General features: G+C 39.3%; 1 protein-coding gene across 4 annotated transcripts in view; it reads right to left on the bottom strand.

Moving 5' to 3' along the window:
- Positions 1-8,881, bottom strand: part of slc45a4a (solute carrier family 45 member 4a) — a 188,241-nt gene extending 179,360 nt beyond the window's left edge. For 2 of the 4 annotated variants that reach the window (XR_014593462.1, XM_083926122.1), the window contains exons 1-2: positions 8,772-8,881; positions 7,460-7,542 (exon numbers count right to left, since the gene is read on the bottom strand). The gene's annotated coding sequence lies outside the window, so the exon portion shown is untranslated. Of the gene's footprint in view, positions 1-7,459; positions 7,543-8,326; positions 8,424-8,529; positions 8,571-8,771 lie in introns of those variants that run through there. The other 2 variants (XM_083926123.1, XM_083926124.1) reach the window with 2 other exon arrangements.
- Positions 8,882-14,744: the final 5,863 nt, after the last annotated feature.

Raw genomic sequence — 14,744 nt, 5'->3', positions numbered from 1 at the left:
CGCGGGACTAATAAAGGAATTCTTCTAAAGCAAAAATAGCATCTGTGTGCATCTGTAGCACAAAGCCCCTATCAAGACTGACTGAACGTTTCAGAGCTTTAAAAGTGTCTCAAAAATTTTGTATAATTTAATGTAAACAGCTGACCCAGAGGCTAACATGCTAACAGACAATGATCACAGACTCCTAACTATGGCTGGGCAATAATTCAATATGGTAATTCATAGTCTTTCAATAGAATTGTGTTGTGATGAAATCGTATAGATATCATTATACACAATTATGTTATCTAATTTGACAATAATCATTTATTCAAATGTCTTAATGCAATAACTATGTATTTGTGTTAATGCATGATAAAGTCAGTGTAGAGCTGGAAAAAAAACTTTTATTTTATTCTATCGGCCTAGATTTTAGGGTGATGGGATATCCCTGTTTTCCATCGTTCTATTTCGCTGTATCATCGTAACTATTTCAGAAATTAGAAGATTTTGGTCATATCGTCCAGTCTAATGTAAAAAACGATGTTAAGTTTTGCAGGTCTGAATGTCTGAAGCCTGATACAGTGAAGTTTTGACAGGCTACTGACAGCAGCCTTGGCCTACTTCTACACCAGAGTTAAGTTACTGGCTGTTACCCTCGCCACACACACAGACACACACCACTGTAACTCACCACCTCAAACCTCATCTGTGCCCCCTCTGACTACAGGACCCCCTACTCAACATCTCATTACTGCCCACCCCCACGTGCATCCTGTCTCCCTGACCCAGGGGGCCTGCCCCCTTTAAGAGAGACTGTGTGTGTGTGTGTGTGTGTGTGTGTGTGTGTGTGTGTGTGTGTGTGTGTGTGTGTGTGTGTGTGTGTGTGTGTGTGTGTGTGTGTGTGTGTGTGTGCGTGCGTGCGTGTGCGTGTGTGCGTGCGTGCGTGTGCGCGTGTCTCTTTTACCCCTGAGGCTTCAACCCACAAGAGAGCAGCAAACAGGAGATAAAACAAAACAAAACAAAAAAGAACATTCAAAAAGGTGATATAGATGTTCTTGATGGAGCTGACCATTTGTAGGTGTGTTTTTGTCTTCTTTTCAGCCATCAGTGTGACCAAGCACCATCTGTCATACCTTAAAGCAGCTAAACATTGATGCACTGATAAAAACAGGTGTCTTCATCTTGGAACACACATTATTTCACAACAGCTTGTTTGGCAAAGAGCCAAAACAAATTATAATTTCCCGTATAGACCTGTTCAGGATTGTACAAGATGGTGAGTTTCAACCCGCCTCAACGGGAATATTCCACTGTAGAGCTGACACACACGCACACGCACACGGACACGGACACGCACACATGCTTGATGCTGATAAAGGCCAACTGACATCAACAGCATCAAACTGCAAAGTTAAATCAGCAAAAAGTGCAAACACACTTACCATGCAAACAATCTCACCCTGCAGCAGATACGTTTTGTTTTTTTCTATTGATCCTATTGATGCTAGTATCAGTACCCATAACAAGACTTAGTATCAAAACAAAAACTTACGTAAGAAATCTGTCAAATACACCGCAGAGTGTTGAAGTGTAATCTTATAAATATGGTGTCTACCTACATTCTAATGGGAGTGGCAGTCCAACAATGTCGTAAACATCTTCAACTTAAAGATGAGATTGCAATCTAAAGACAAGCTTTCACGTATAACTCTACAACATTAAAAACAACAACAAAGTTTTCATCCACAACAGCATGATTTTATGATGAAATCTGGCAGCAGGCGAGCTGTGCTGACTCATAATCATAAACATGCTTGACTTTACCAAAAACTTCACCAATACTCAGAAAATAACTTTCTCTGAGAACGTTTCATTAACATCAAAGCAACATCTTTGTCTGGTTACGGACACAAAGTACAAAAACAATACAATAACGGGGCCTCACTAACCCACGCTTAAACCATCTGATGGAGCATTGAATCCAAAGTGCTTTAAAGTACAATGAGCAATAAAAACCTTTCACTCAGGTTTATGGCAAGTAGGTTTTCACATGAAAGGAATTTGCTTTGGTGTAACCTACTTGGTTTAAGCGTCCTACTTGCCAATAAACTGGATTCTGATTAAATCTTATTTGCCTGTTTTATTACAGAGACATACACTAATTTACTGCAATATTGTCTTTCTGTAAGATTGTGGTATCAATGTGATGTTTTTTCAAGTCTTTTCGATGCTTGATTGGCAAAACATTACATAACATAAAAAATACTGTCAGTACTATAATATTTGGATATTATCCGCATTTCACAACCTACTTAGGAAAATGTTAAAGAGGTTGATTTGACCAAGATTTTCTTTTTGCAAGCTTTACATGCTTTTCACTAAGATTCAAGGATACAGACTGCCTGTCTAAAAGCAGATATATGCGGTGTCCCAAATTGCGCACTGCAGTGAGTGTACTGACATTTATGCACTGTGTGCCCTATGTACTGACACGATCGGTACACTCAATTCCCCCAGTGAGTGCTGTCCGAAATCACACACTGCCGCTTGCACTTACCGGAAATGACGATTGTATTTCTTCTTCTGTTTATTTTTTCCAAAAGCATTTACAACAACTCTTCTGCACACCGCCAAAAATCATTGTGATCCTCTTTTTACATTTACAAAGTGAATCTAGTTGTTAACACTTCGTTGCGCTGTTGTTCCGCCATTTTTCAGTTTGAATTTAGTCCCGCCTCTTCCACTACATAGACAAAAGGCAGCGATTGAGTGCGTTGAGTGTTCATCGATCCACACTCAGTTTGAAGGTGGAAGTGCGTGATTTGGGACACAGCAATAGTGTGTCGGAAGAGACTTCAGAGATTTCCACTCAAGTCCTCAAGTCTGTTTGCTCAAGAATAATTTTAACCAAATCTCTGAAGTCTCTCCAGATACAAGATTGTGCTTTCATGCATGCATGGATCAGACCAGTTAACCAAGACTTTCAGACAACCACACCATCAACACAAAGCTAAAACCTGTCAACGCGCCATGCTGGATATGTTATTCATACAATACACCAACTGTTAAAAAAAGGTACATTTTAACTGCGACACAGCAAATAAAGGAGAGAGATAAGTGTGTGGTGAAGAACCAAAGATGCTCCACACAAAACATATCTGATTCGCTGCCAGTCTTCCACTCATCTCTCTGGTAATTTAATTGAAAAGCATGACATCAGTTTGTCCTGGGACAGGATGAATCAGTGAAGATGGGAAGAGTGATTGGACAAAAGGATGTCTTAAGAAAGAAGATTCATTATTTGATTTACGACAGACATTTCTACAACAGGATAAAAAAAAAAAAAAGACTTGGTAAAAACACTTTGGAGAGACTGAGAGACTCACTGATGGAAGCTTTAAAATTAACCACAGGCGGCAGAGGCCAAATAGCTCCAAAGTGTGGTGAAGCCAAATTTGTTCAAGCTTTTCACGCTATGCAAGCTTATCTGACCTTAACCAGAACTTCTGATGCATTTTTATAGTTTGCCATGGGAAAGAGTGGAGGAGCTCTGCAGAAACACCAGGCTGCTGGTCTAAATCTCCGAATGGCAGGGAGAGTTTATATGATGACCTTGAGCAAGGCAGTCAGATTGCTTGCTGCTGCCCCTTTAAAGATCCAATATAGTTAAAAGTTAAATTGCCATTTTTTTATTACTATTATAAAGCAGCTCAAGGAGCAACATAAATACTGTGAAAGTATCAAAACCATCAATTCACAGAGAAATGCAATGTTCTGCTGCGGTGTCGTTACAGTCATTCCCCAGCTGCAATGATAATGATGGTGCAGAGATGTCGAGAAGACAAGGAAATGCTGACAGAGGGTGAATACAGATATATTCCGACAGACAGTATGAGAAAGATAGTGTGCTTACTAAACAGTAAAGCATGTAAACATGTTATAGTGGCAAAACCTCTAAATGAAAAACAAGGTGTCAAATGCCAGCTTGTTGCTTCCACAGCATTATTTAGAGGTACAAGAGTATAAAATAACCCCTTTTACGCACAGTAGGCCTACTCTGTGACCACTGGTGACCTTTAACATTGAATTTAACACGGCAATATGGCATGGCAATAGAAAACTCCTCTTTATTCAACCCTACCAGATCCTTCTTTCTCATTCCAAGTTCACAGCAATTGGATAAAAAAAGCCTCTTAAAAGCCCGTTCTGAGGACTCTCTGAGTTAATTCTTGACCTTGAAAACCGTTGAATTTTTTCATTGTGGGAGAAAGTTTTGTCAACTGCTGTTCTGCAAGGTCAAGAATACTCTTCAACTGTTTCTGCAATGTACAGGTAATAACGTGAATCACAGCCTGTTTCTTTTTTTTAATTTGTCTTTGCACATACAAGGCTTTCATGATGACTTTGGACCACCTAGAACAAGCTACAGCATTGAAGAGAGGTGCAACACTGGAGCTCAAGCCAAAAATGGAAACCAGATACAGGAGAAAGGAGAATAAAGAAAAGGTCAGAAAAGTAAAAAAAATGGTAGACAAGACGGTGGGGAGGAGAGCCGACAGGAGAGCAAGCTAACAAAGTGGAAAGTGTCTATTCTTAGAAGACATTTTGTGTTATTGACAGTCCCTCTGGCTTCAAGGAGCGTCCTCTAACTGAAAGCCATGGCTAAATACAGTTCAGCCATCTGATATTGACTTTGATAACAGTCCTCCACCACTAAAAAACAAACCAGCCAGCCAAGCATGAAGTGTCACTTATTGTCCACACAGACACATACGCACACAGGCACACACGCACACACACACACGCACACACACACGCACACACACACCAGGCGTGTCTGGGGTTTTTTCACACGCCTAGAAAGTAAACAACCTACCAGACAAGCTAAAGGCAGGGCCAGATCTTCACATGATACACATTTAAAATGTAAACAGACCAGCAACCTGTTGTCTTTTTTCTTCCGCTGAAAACTGAAGCATTTATAGCTGCAACAGGTGTGTGTGCGCGTGATGGTAAGATCTGGTAGAGATAAGAGGGGCTTTTGATGGCATTGATGTAAGTGAGATGAGAAAAACAAAAACACACACTCATTCTCTCTCTCTCTCTCTCTCTCTCTCTTGTCAGCAGAGTGTGTTTGTAGCTCTTTTCACAGAGCCTGTTCAAGGCGGGAATGTTGCGCTATTATTCCACCTCGCTGTTCTGTATAAAAGATACGAATGCGGAAGGGGGGGGGGGGGGGTTACCGCCGTTAAACTGGCAGCAGAGGTAGTAATCTCTATAAACAGATTCCGCTTACGAATGTAGGCAAAGGGACAAGATTTGGGTAGCAAAAGCAGTCTGGCTTTCATCTGTTGTCCGAGTAGTATTGACCAATCACATCTGAGTGTGCTTCAGCCGCATGCACGTAAACAGTCAATGTGGAGAGCAAAAGAGGCAGAACGCATTGGCCGCCATGCAATCACGGAACCCATCTGCTGTAATCTGATGATAACTTAGCTTTTTCTAATTATTTATCTGCATTCATGCGCAGATTTCTGGTCAAAGAGACGTGTTTTGCTTCTGGAATGCCGGCATGCTATCTGACACAACACACTGGAGGCGACATTGTTGTCCAAACCCAGGGACGTGGAGGTTGCATGATAAGCATCTGAAATTTCTTTACAGCAAGATACCTTCTTGTTTTAAAAAAGAAACATGCAAGTCGTGTCGGCTCCCACTAAGACTCTCAAGCTTCATCATGAGGTGAGAAAACCGATCAGAGCAGATCTGGAGTGGCAGCGAGTACACTGGGGTTGGCTCAAAGCACAGTATTCAAAAGCAGCCTAACAACATGCAAAGTCAGCTTTGAATATGCGGTGCTGTTTTTGAGTTTGAGCCAACTCTAAAGCATCCGTTTTCAAAGTAAAGGTCCACCACAAAATTGTTTATATTTCAGTTGCAAATTGAATGAGGAAGGTTTGGTTGGATGCATCTACTAAGAGACAAGTAGGTATCTCTGTTAGAACAGTGTGTGTGAACTACATGTAAAGAACATGTCGTTATGTTCCTTGTTACAAGTTGAGATGAGAGTAAGCGTATTAAGACATTAGTTACATAAAATATAATGTACCTCTGCATGCAAAGTATCAAAATAGTTGTATGTGGGCAAATGATCAAAAGCCTTTCTCTGTGAATGTATGCATAAGGTGAGTGCTGTTTCAAAAACATCACAACTGTGCAAATGTGCGCTTTACCTACCTAACCTGACTATCAGCAGATGAATTTCGTTCTGCCTTGCTTCAGCCTTGACTCCGCCTAGCTCCACTCAATCATCTTGGATCGCTCCATAGGAACATGATTTCAGGTGGTCGAGCCAATCAGGACCGCTGGACAGGTGTTTTATAGATGTGACTGTTGTGATTCAGACAACAATTGCGGCTCGCATCGAGGAAGCAGGTGTCAACATCGATGCTGCTATTTCATCCGTGTCATCCAATCTAGGGAATATTTCTTTTTTTAAAGAACCAGAGAACGGCTCTGAAGGCTTCTGTTGATGGAAACCATGTTGACTGTTCTGTTTGGCTTTTCCCTGCGTCACTCTCATCAGCGTCACGGGTTGGTTTCCATGTGAGTGGTTGAAGTAGCACGTCATTAAAGATGACGGACAAGTGGTTCATCCAATCATCTGCAAGGATTTTTGATAAGACCCAGCCTCCTGAAATCACTTTGCTATGGAGTGATCCCAGATGCATGAGTGAAGCAAGGAGGAATGAAATTCATCTGGTGACAGTCAGGTTAGAGGCTACCTGCCCATCTTCTTATCTAATTATTCAAACCAAATTCCCACAACAACGCAATTTGGGGTTCAACGCGTTGCCCAAAGACACCTGGACGAGGAACCGGGGGTATGAACTGTCGATCTTTCGAACAAAGGACGACCCGCTCTAACGCAAGGCTGCACGCATGTTCAAGTTCACGTGACTGTCTGCATGTGATGTGCAATAACCCGATGCTGACTCAGTGCCAGTTGACAGTCAGCAAGATATTTCATCAAGAGGAAGTCGCTTGCTTTCACTTCAGCTGAAGCGGCCATTCTCGAGCATGCAACCTGAAACTTACAGACAGCAAGAGGCTGACACAAAGAGACATATTTTTTTAAGGAGGAAGTGTGAACAGAATGCGTTTGTGTGTACAAATGGGTTGATCGAAAACCAAGACCATGATCACATCACCACATTCTGCACACGTCTCTTTTGTATTGTTCTGCTCATGTTGGTTGCGGTTCTCAGCAGAATAGAAACACTTGAAAGAAAATAAAAGACAAACAGCTGTTGATCATTTACAGCTCTCTTTTGGGACCTTTGTTGTGTTTTTGTGCAGATTTTGCTCGACCAAACAGAAGCATAACAAACACAAGGAAGATTTTTAAATACAGTGTTAAGAGTGAATAAAACACATGGGTGTTATCTGCTAAGTGTTTGTGCATGTGTGTGCTCACCAAAAGGCCTTAAAAGCTTCATTAATGTCGTTGAGACGTTGACGTTTTGGTCCAGGCTGCAGATTTAAGCCCTGCAGTCATACCTGAACACACAGAAAAAAAAACAAGACTCAGCAAATCAGCACATTGCACACAGACACACAAACACAATAAGTCAGGTTGTGCTGTGCATTAGATCAATAGTGTGCCGAAAACCACAGCAACATCCGCGCTTGCTCTCTTACTCTCTCATGCACACAAGCATGAAAATAAATCAGTAGCTGCCGATAAACCAGACCACACACACAAACCGGCAAAACACTTAACGCACAGTCTCTCTCCTGTCACTTCGACGGAGCTGCAGCTGTCCAAGACACATATATTTCAAACAACACCGTACGTTAAATCACATAAATGCCATGCAGAATCTTTCACACATACAAACAGTATAAATAGCATCAAATGGATGAATATTAATGTTCCAAAACATTACTTTTAAATGTTTCCTGACAGCTAAGAGGTGGAGGAGCACTGACAATTATATCACTGTAACAAACACTTATTACAGGTTTAATCTGCAGAGTTATTTTCTGGATTAATCAATTAATCACTTGTTTCCCATGCTCAGTAAAAGGTGACTTCTTAAAATAGCTTGTTTTGTTTTTTGTTACCTTTGTTTAACAAATCTACTTTAATCATGATTTAATGACTAATTGTATTTATATATATATAATGAAGTCTAAATTGCCGGCTGGTGGCAGCTACACCCATACATGTTGACATTAAAACAGCCTCTGATGCACACAGATGAATAATTGAAAACAAAAGCTGTCAGTTCCTCATTTCAGCTGCATTGTTATTAATGCCAAGCCCAGAATCCAAACATACCTTCTGCTTGTTTCCCTCACAGTGACAGGTGTGTCACAGTAAACTGCTCCTCCCTGGTTAATTACAAAAGATGCATGCAGTGTCTAAAACTGCTGAACCCTGGGCCTCCTCTGCTTTTTAAACCTGCTTCACCTTTAAACACCATTCAGAAACCTCTGGTATAAACACTTTATAAGCAGAGCAACATAATTCTGCAACCTGACCTGTGCCCGGCTGTCTGCACCTCTCTCTGCACCCTTTTCGTTTTTAACACAGGCCTACACAAACTACAGTAAATGCCTCCCCCTCCTCCCCCTGATCCTCCTCCTCTCTCTGCAGCAGCAGCAGCAGCAGCAACCTGAGATGCTGTGTACTCCGTTTGCCGGAGCCGACCAACCTCGGCTACAAAATGTTTAATATCCGACCCCTGTCTGTCGCCGGTGTTTTAACCGGACACCGAGCTCACCTCGCCGGGTCGCGTCAGCCGCTGGCTCCGTGTGTTTGTCCGCTGTGAGCGGGTCGGACACTCGCTCGGCTCTGCGGAAGCTTTTTGTTGCATAGGTTGTCCGCTACTCCTGCAACTGAAGCCAGGGCTTTAAATACGCCTTTAAAGGAATATCTGTCGGAAGAACAGACGTAGCGCTGACTTCCGTCGACGTCACGGGTGATTTGCATAAAAGGGCGGTGCCGCGGCGGTGGTATACAAAGAAGCTGAGTGGCTGGATTTTAAAGGTGAATACCAAAGTTACAGAAAGTGACAAAGCGCGTTTACTGAACCAGATCCTTTTAAGTAGGATACTTGTGCTTTACTTTAGTGTATCCTTTGTACGATTATAAGTAAATAATAATCTACTCTTGGATACCTGGACACTTTTTCTTCTTTTGTGTGCAATAATTTAATCCTACTGCTAATTTCTGCTAATGTCATTCATCCAGTGTATAAAACACAATGCCATAGACATTCATGCATATTTTATCTCTATTTATCTTTATTTATCCTTAATACCTTAACTTATCTGATGTAATTTTCTGTTCATTTTATTTTACTTTATCTCTACTTTTGTATTTAACTAAGTTTATTGTTTACTGTTTATTGTTTACATCCTATATTTAACTAAGAGTTCATTGTTTACATCCTATATTTAACAAAGAGTTTATTGTTTACATCCTATATTTAACAAAGAGTTTATTGTTTACTGTTTATTGTTTACCTCCTATATTTAACAAAGAGTTTATTGTTTAATGTTTATTGTTTACCTCCTATATTTAACTAAGAGTTCATTGTTTACTGTGTATTGTTTACATCCTATATTTAACTAAGAGTTCATTGTTTACATCCTATATTTAACAAAGAGTTTATTGTTTACATCCTATATTTAACAAAGAGTTCATTGTTTACATCCTATATTTAACAAAGAGTTTATTGTTTACATCCTATATTTAACAAAGAGTTTATTGTTTACTGTTTACCTCCTATATTTAACAAAGAGTTTATTGTTTACATCCTATATTTAACAAAGAGTTTATTGTTTACATCCTATATTTAACAAAGAGTTTATTGTTTACTGTTTACCTCCTATATTTAACTAAGAGTTTATTGTTTATTGTTTACCTCCTATATTTAACAAAGAGTTTATTGTTTACTGTTTATTGTTTACCTCCTATATTTCACAAAGAGTTTATTGTTTACTGTTTATTGTTTACATCCTATATTCAACTAAGAGTTTATTGTTTATTGTTTACATCCTATATTTAACTAAGAGTGTATTGTTTACTGTTTATTGTTTACATCCTATATTTAACTAAGAGTTTATTGTTTACTGTTTATTGTTTACATCCTATATTTAACTGAGAGTTTATTGTTTACTGTTTATTGTTTACATCCTATATTTAACTAAGAGTTTACTGTTTACTGTCTTTTCTTTACCTCCTATATTCAACTAAGAGTTTATTGTTTACTGTTTATTGTTTTCCTTCCTGTATTAGTTAGTTAAGAGTTTATTGTTTATCTTATACTGTATTTTTTTTTTTACCTCCTTTGGTGTTTTGTAAGCTGCTAGAAATTCAATTTCCTTGCAGGAATCATCCCAAAGGGATCAATAAAGAGAAGTCTAATATTAACAATGCATTTATACCCTGATGGAAAGTAACTAAGTGTATTTACTCATGTAGCCTACTGTAGGTACTTGTCCTTTACTTAAGTAATTCCATTTTAATCTACTTTATACTTCTACTCCTCTACATTTCAGAGGAAAGATTGTACTTTTTACTCCACTACATTTATTTGGTAACTTTAGTCACTAGTTACCTACAGATGGAGATTATTAATACAAAAGCAGTCAGTCAAAAGCAACTGGACTTGGTTATTTGTCTGGAAAGACGTTTCATCTCTCATCCAAGAGGCTTCATCAGTTCATGTACGCATCTGACCAGACTGGGACTGGTCCAACTAACTGGTGTGGAGGTCAAGGTATTTAACCTTTCACAAGGCCGATGATGTCACGGAAACCCTTTGTGCTCATCACCCTTCTGTCGTTGTAACTCAGTAGAGCACTAACAAAGTGGATCACTTTTGTCCCTTTTTTCCTTTGCTCTCTAAACTGTTGCGCTGCTGTAACATGTGCATTTCCCCCGTGTGGGACGAAGTTTATCTTATCTGTATACTTATGCTCCACCATATTGAAAGGTATGGAGAATGCATAATGGTTATTTTTCAGATTCAAAAGTGTCCACCATACACAAGATGTACAGCACAAGATACATGATACCTTTAATGTCACTTTACTATGACAGGTTGTTTTTTAGCTGCCTAATATAGATGCCTAATTAAGGAAAAAAAACTTTAGGATAGGATACAGAATATAAAAAAGAAGATAGATAAAACACAATAAATACTATGTATACACCAAATAAAACTACACTTCAGAAATAACCAATACATAAACAATAATATGCAAACGGAACAAAACAACATACGAAAAGTGAGCGAACAGAAACACCCACAGGCGAACCGAATCAACCAAAACAAAAGTATCATGACCTGCAGCATGATGGGACATGATAACGAGAAGGAGTCTGGCTGAGTTAAGGTCATTATCTGTAGACGGTCAATAAATGGTAACAGGCAAAGATGCGTGTGTGTGTGTGTGTGTGTGTGTGTGTGTGTGTGTGTGTGTGTGTGTGTGTGTGTGTGTTTGCTTATGTGAGTGCTGGAAGGTGGGTGTGGATGATTTGGCTTCTGAAGCCTAATTTGAAGAGGAACTGACACCAAAACACACACAGAAACGTGAAGAGACTAAAGCAGGAGGGGTGTTTGAAAGAGAGTTTCCTTAACTCATATTGTGTATTCAGTATCTTTGTCTTTGTCTTTCTGTATGTAGTATGTGTGTTCTCAAAATGTGATATTTGTGCAGAAGTAAATGTTCTAAATATTTCTTAACATTCATTTCTTTTGTAATTCTTGTGTTTTTGCTTATATTGGCTTAACTTCCTGGGGGGGTCTCACAACCTCCAATACTGTACTTATTCAGTTCTTTTCATCTGACCTTATTAAACTGTTATGTAGAAGAGTATTTACTTTCTAACCCCTCTCCTATCATATGTATAAATTAAAATATTAGCTATCCAAATGATCTATTTGGGTTTCGGGAGGGATCGTGCTGTTAAAAATGGCCCAGGGCCAAACACAACCAAAACAGAGCATTTAGGTTGAATAAAGAAGCCTTTTCGGAGGATTTAACACTTACTGTACCGTCTCCAACCAGTAAAATATATGTATTATTTTCAGATAAGTAAGCACAATCACATACATATATCCATGGTCTCTCTTTCTTTTTCTAATTTTACTTATTTCAGCCTATTTCAGCCTTTTCGGTTTGTCCCAACCCGGGACAAAAAAAGTCTGCACATGTAGTTTCTTCCACTTTCTGTGCATTTTCTATGTATTAATTAGAAGTAGTATAGGATTGTGATAACCTGACAAGCACAAATGTGTTTAGGAATATGCAAAATTGTAATGCAATGTAAACTGAAATAATAAAGGCCATAAAAGTATGTTTTACCTAGAAAAGATTGTAACTGCAGCAAAACCAGTGAATCCTTCAAGTGCTTGTTTTGTTTATAAAAGCACTCAAACGATGAATCAGTACATTTTCTGTTAAGCTATTAATCTACTTGTTTCTGCTCTCATAAAAGACGCCACAGTAGAAGCAGCTGATCAAGGGAAAAACGTACAAAACAAGCAAACAACAGCGAGCAGTAGTTCATCATGCTATAGAGTATGAACTTTATATAAACAAGTCAGCAATTACATACATTAGGACCAATGTTTCTTAGCATATAAACTGGATTTGCATTTTGTTTCTGCACATTTGGTAAATGTCATAGATTTGTGAGACTGTTGAAGACAAAGACCAGGTAACTCTATTCACAATGTGGACATGTTTACAGTAGAAAACATTTATGTGGTCACAGTGAAAGTCGCTTGTTGCTCTCTTTCGTTTTTTTTCTGTAAAATGCACCAACTACTGGTTTGGTTGATGTTGAAGTTCTGTTGAAACTTGAGTAACAGTTCTAGCCTGTTCAGTAAACCGGCTACACCGCCGGCGCCACCTACACTTACGATGGAGAGTTATGCGCCTCTATAGGGTGCATAACTCTATAGGTCCGTGTTTTCCAAACCTTTCTGCATCCTTATGCGTAAATCTTATCTTATCTTTATTGTGTTAGTTGTGGCGTTTCTGCTTTACGCGTCAGTGGCAGTCCTTCCATAAACTAAATATAAATCATGTATATTTAGCCTCACTGTGCCCTAACCCCCCCCCCCCCCCCCCCCCCTCTTATATAACTCAACAACACTGAACTCCAGGACCCCCTTAGGGTTCGCACCCCCAGGTTTGGGAACTACTGCTATAGGTCATGAAACCTGCGTCAAAGGTGTCTTAAACACATCTAACTTGCTCTCTCTGTAGGTAGGATGAACTACCCGGGGGATGAATGACAGCTATAATTTTCTCATGTCACGCAATGTGACATTCCAATGTTTGAAAGAACAGCAACAAAGAGCGTACATATGCAAAAAAGCCTGAGGGCTGTCAGCTTCTGGATCTCCCTCTGCTTCTCCATGTGTATGAACATCCATACTGACTATGTAGTTTGGCTTCTGAAGCCTCATTTAACGAGGAACTGATATCCAAACACAGACAGAAACATGAAGAGACAGAAGAAATGGGTGATGTGAGACAGGAAACAGAAAAAATATTTTTGTGCATCTGAGACTAAATGTATATTAACTGAAAACAGCTGTTTTTCCAGTACACATGTCAAACATAAACACCCAAAAATGATCATTATCATCATCTAGAGTCAAAAATATGCCCGATGTAAAGACATAATTAAAGAGTGCAACTCTAACCGACATGTAGTAACTTGTGTGCTCTCTGTCATTTCACTTGTCCGAGATTCTTCTTCTGTCCTGTTTACCAGTCTGTCATAACCTGCATAAACACGTAACCATAAATACAGTATAAGATAATGATGCGATGTTATCAACAGTAAATTGAGCGATGCAGGAATTTAACCTGAAGCTTTTCATGTCAAAGTGATGACATGTGCTTTAAATCCGAGAGAGAACGACAGGGACGTGTTGAGAGAAGACTGATAATTTACGTGTTGACAGTCAGAGTTGTGGAGCAGTAACATAAAACTACTATTCTGCAAGGAATTATATCTTATATTTTACCATTGCTTCTTTACTGCTATTGAGGCCCCTGTGAAGGAATGCCCTTCACAATGCATCAGACAGGCAGCAACCACCACACCCTTGATCTACCCTTTCACCTTTGCGTAGCGCATGTGCAAAAGAACAAGCGTCCTGATCAATATTTTTTAACTAATGTTCAGAGGGCTCTAGTCTCTGGATCTCACCTCACTGTTTTTCTCCTTTATTTACTTTTCAACTCCTCTTCTGGTCCCCTTGATGTTTCGGCTAAACAGAAAAAATATGCTTTTTAACTCTAGATGATGATGATTTGGGGTGTTTATGTTTTAATGTGTTCTGGAAAAACAGCTGTTTTCAGGTTATATACATTTAGTCTCAGATGAGCGAAACTGAATGCACACAATTATTTTGCTTTTCTTTTTCTTTTTCTTTACCACAACAGGAAACTCTCCTTTCTCACATCACCCATTTCTTCTGTCTCTTCATGTTTCTGTCTGTGTTTTGATATCAGTTCCTCGTTAAATGAGACTTCAGAAGCCAAACTACATAGTCAGTATGGATGTTCATACACATGGAGAAGCAGAGGGAGATCCAGAAGCTGTCAGTCCTCAGGCTTTTAACCTTCAAAAGCAGTTTTTCTGCATTTGTACGCTCTTTGTTGCTGTTTTTTCAATCATTGGAATGTCATTTTGTGTTACATAAGCAAATTATAGCTGTCCT

The sequence above is a fragment of the Echiichthys vipera genome, assembly GCF_963691815.1.
Source record: "Echiichthys vipera genome assembly, chromosome: 13".
Classification (NCBI taxonomy): Eukaryota; Metazoa; Chordata; class Actinopteri; order Perciformes; family Trachinidae; genus Echiichthys; species Echiichthys vipera.
Note: the sequence above shows the minus strand (reverse complement) of the source record. Positions and strands in the feature narration are given on the sequence as shown.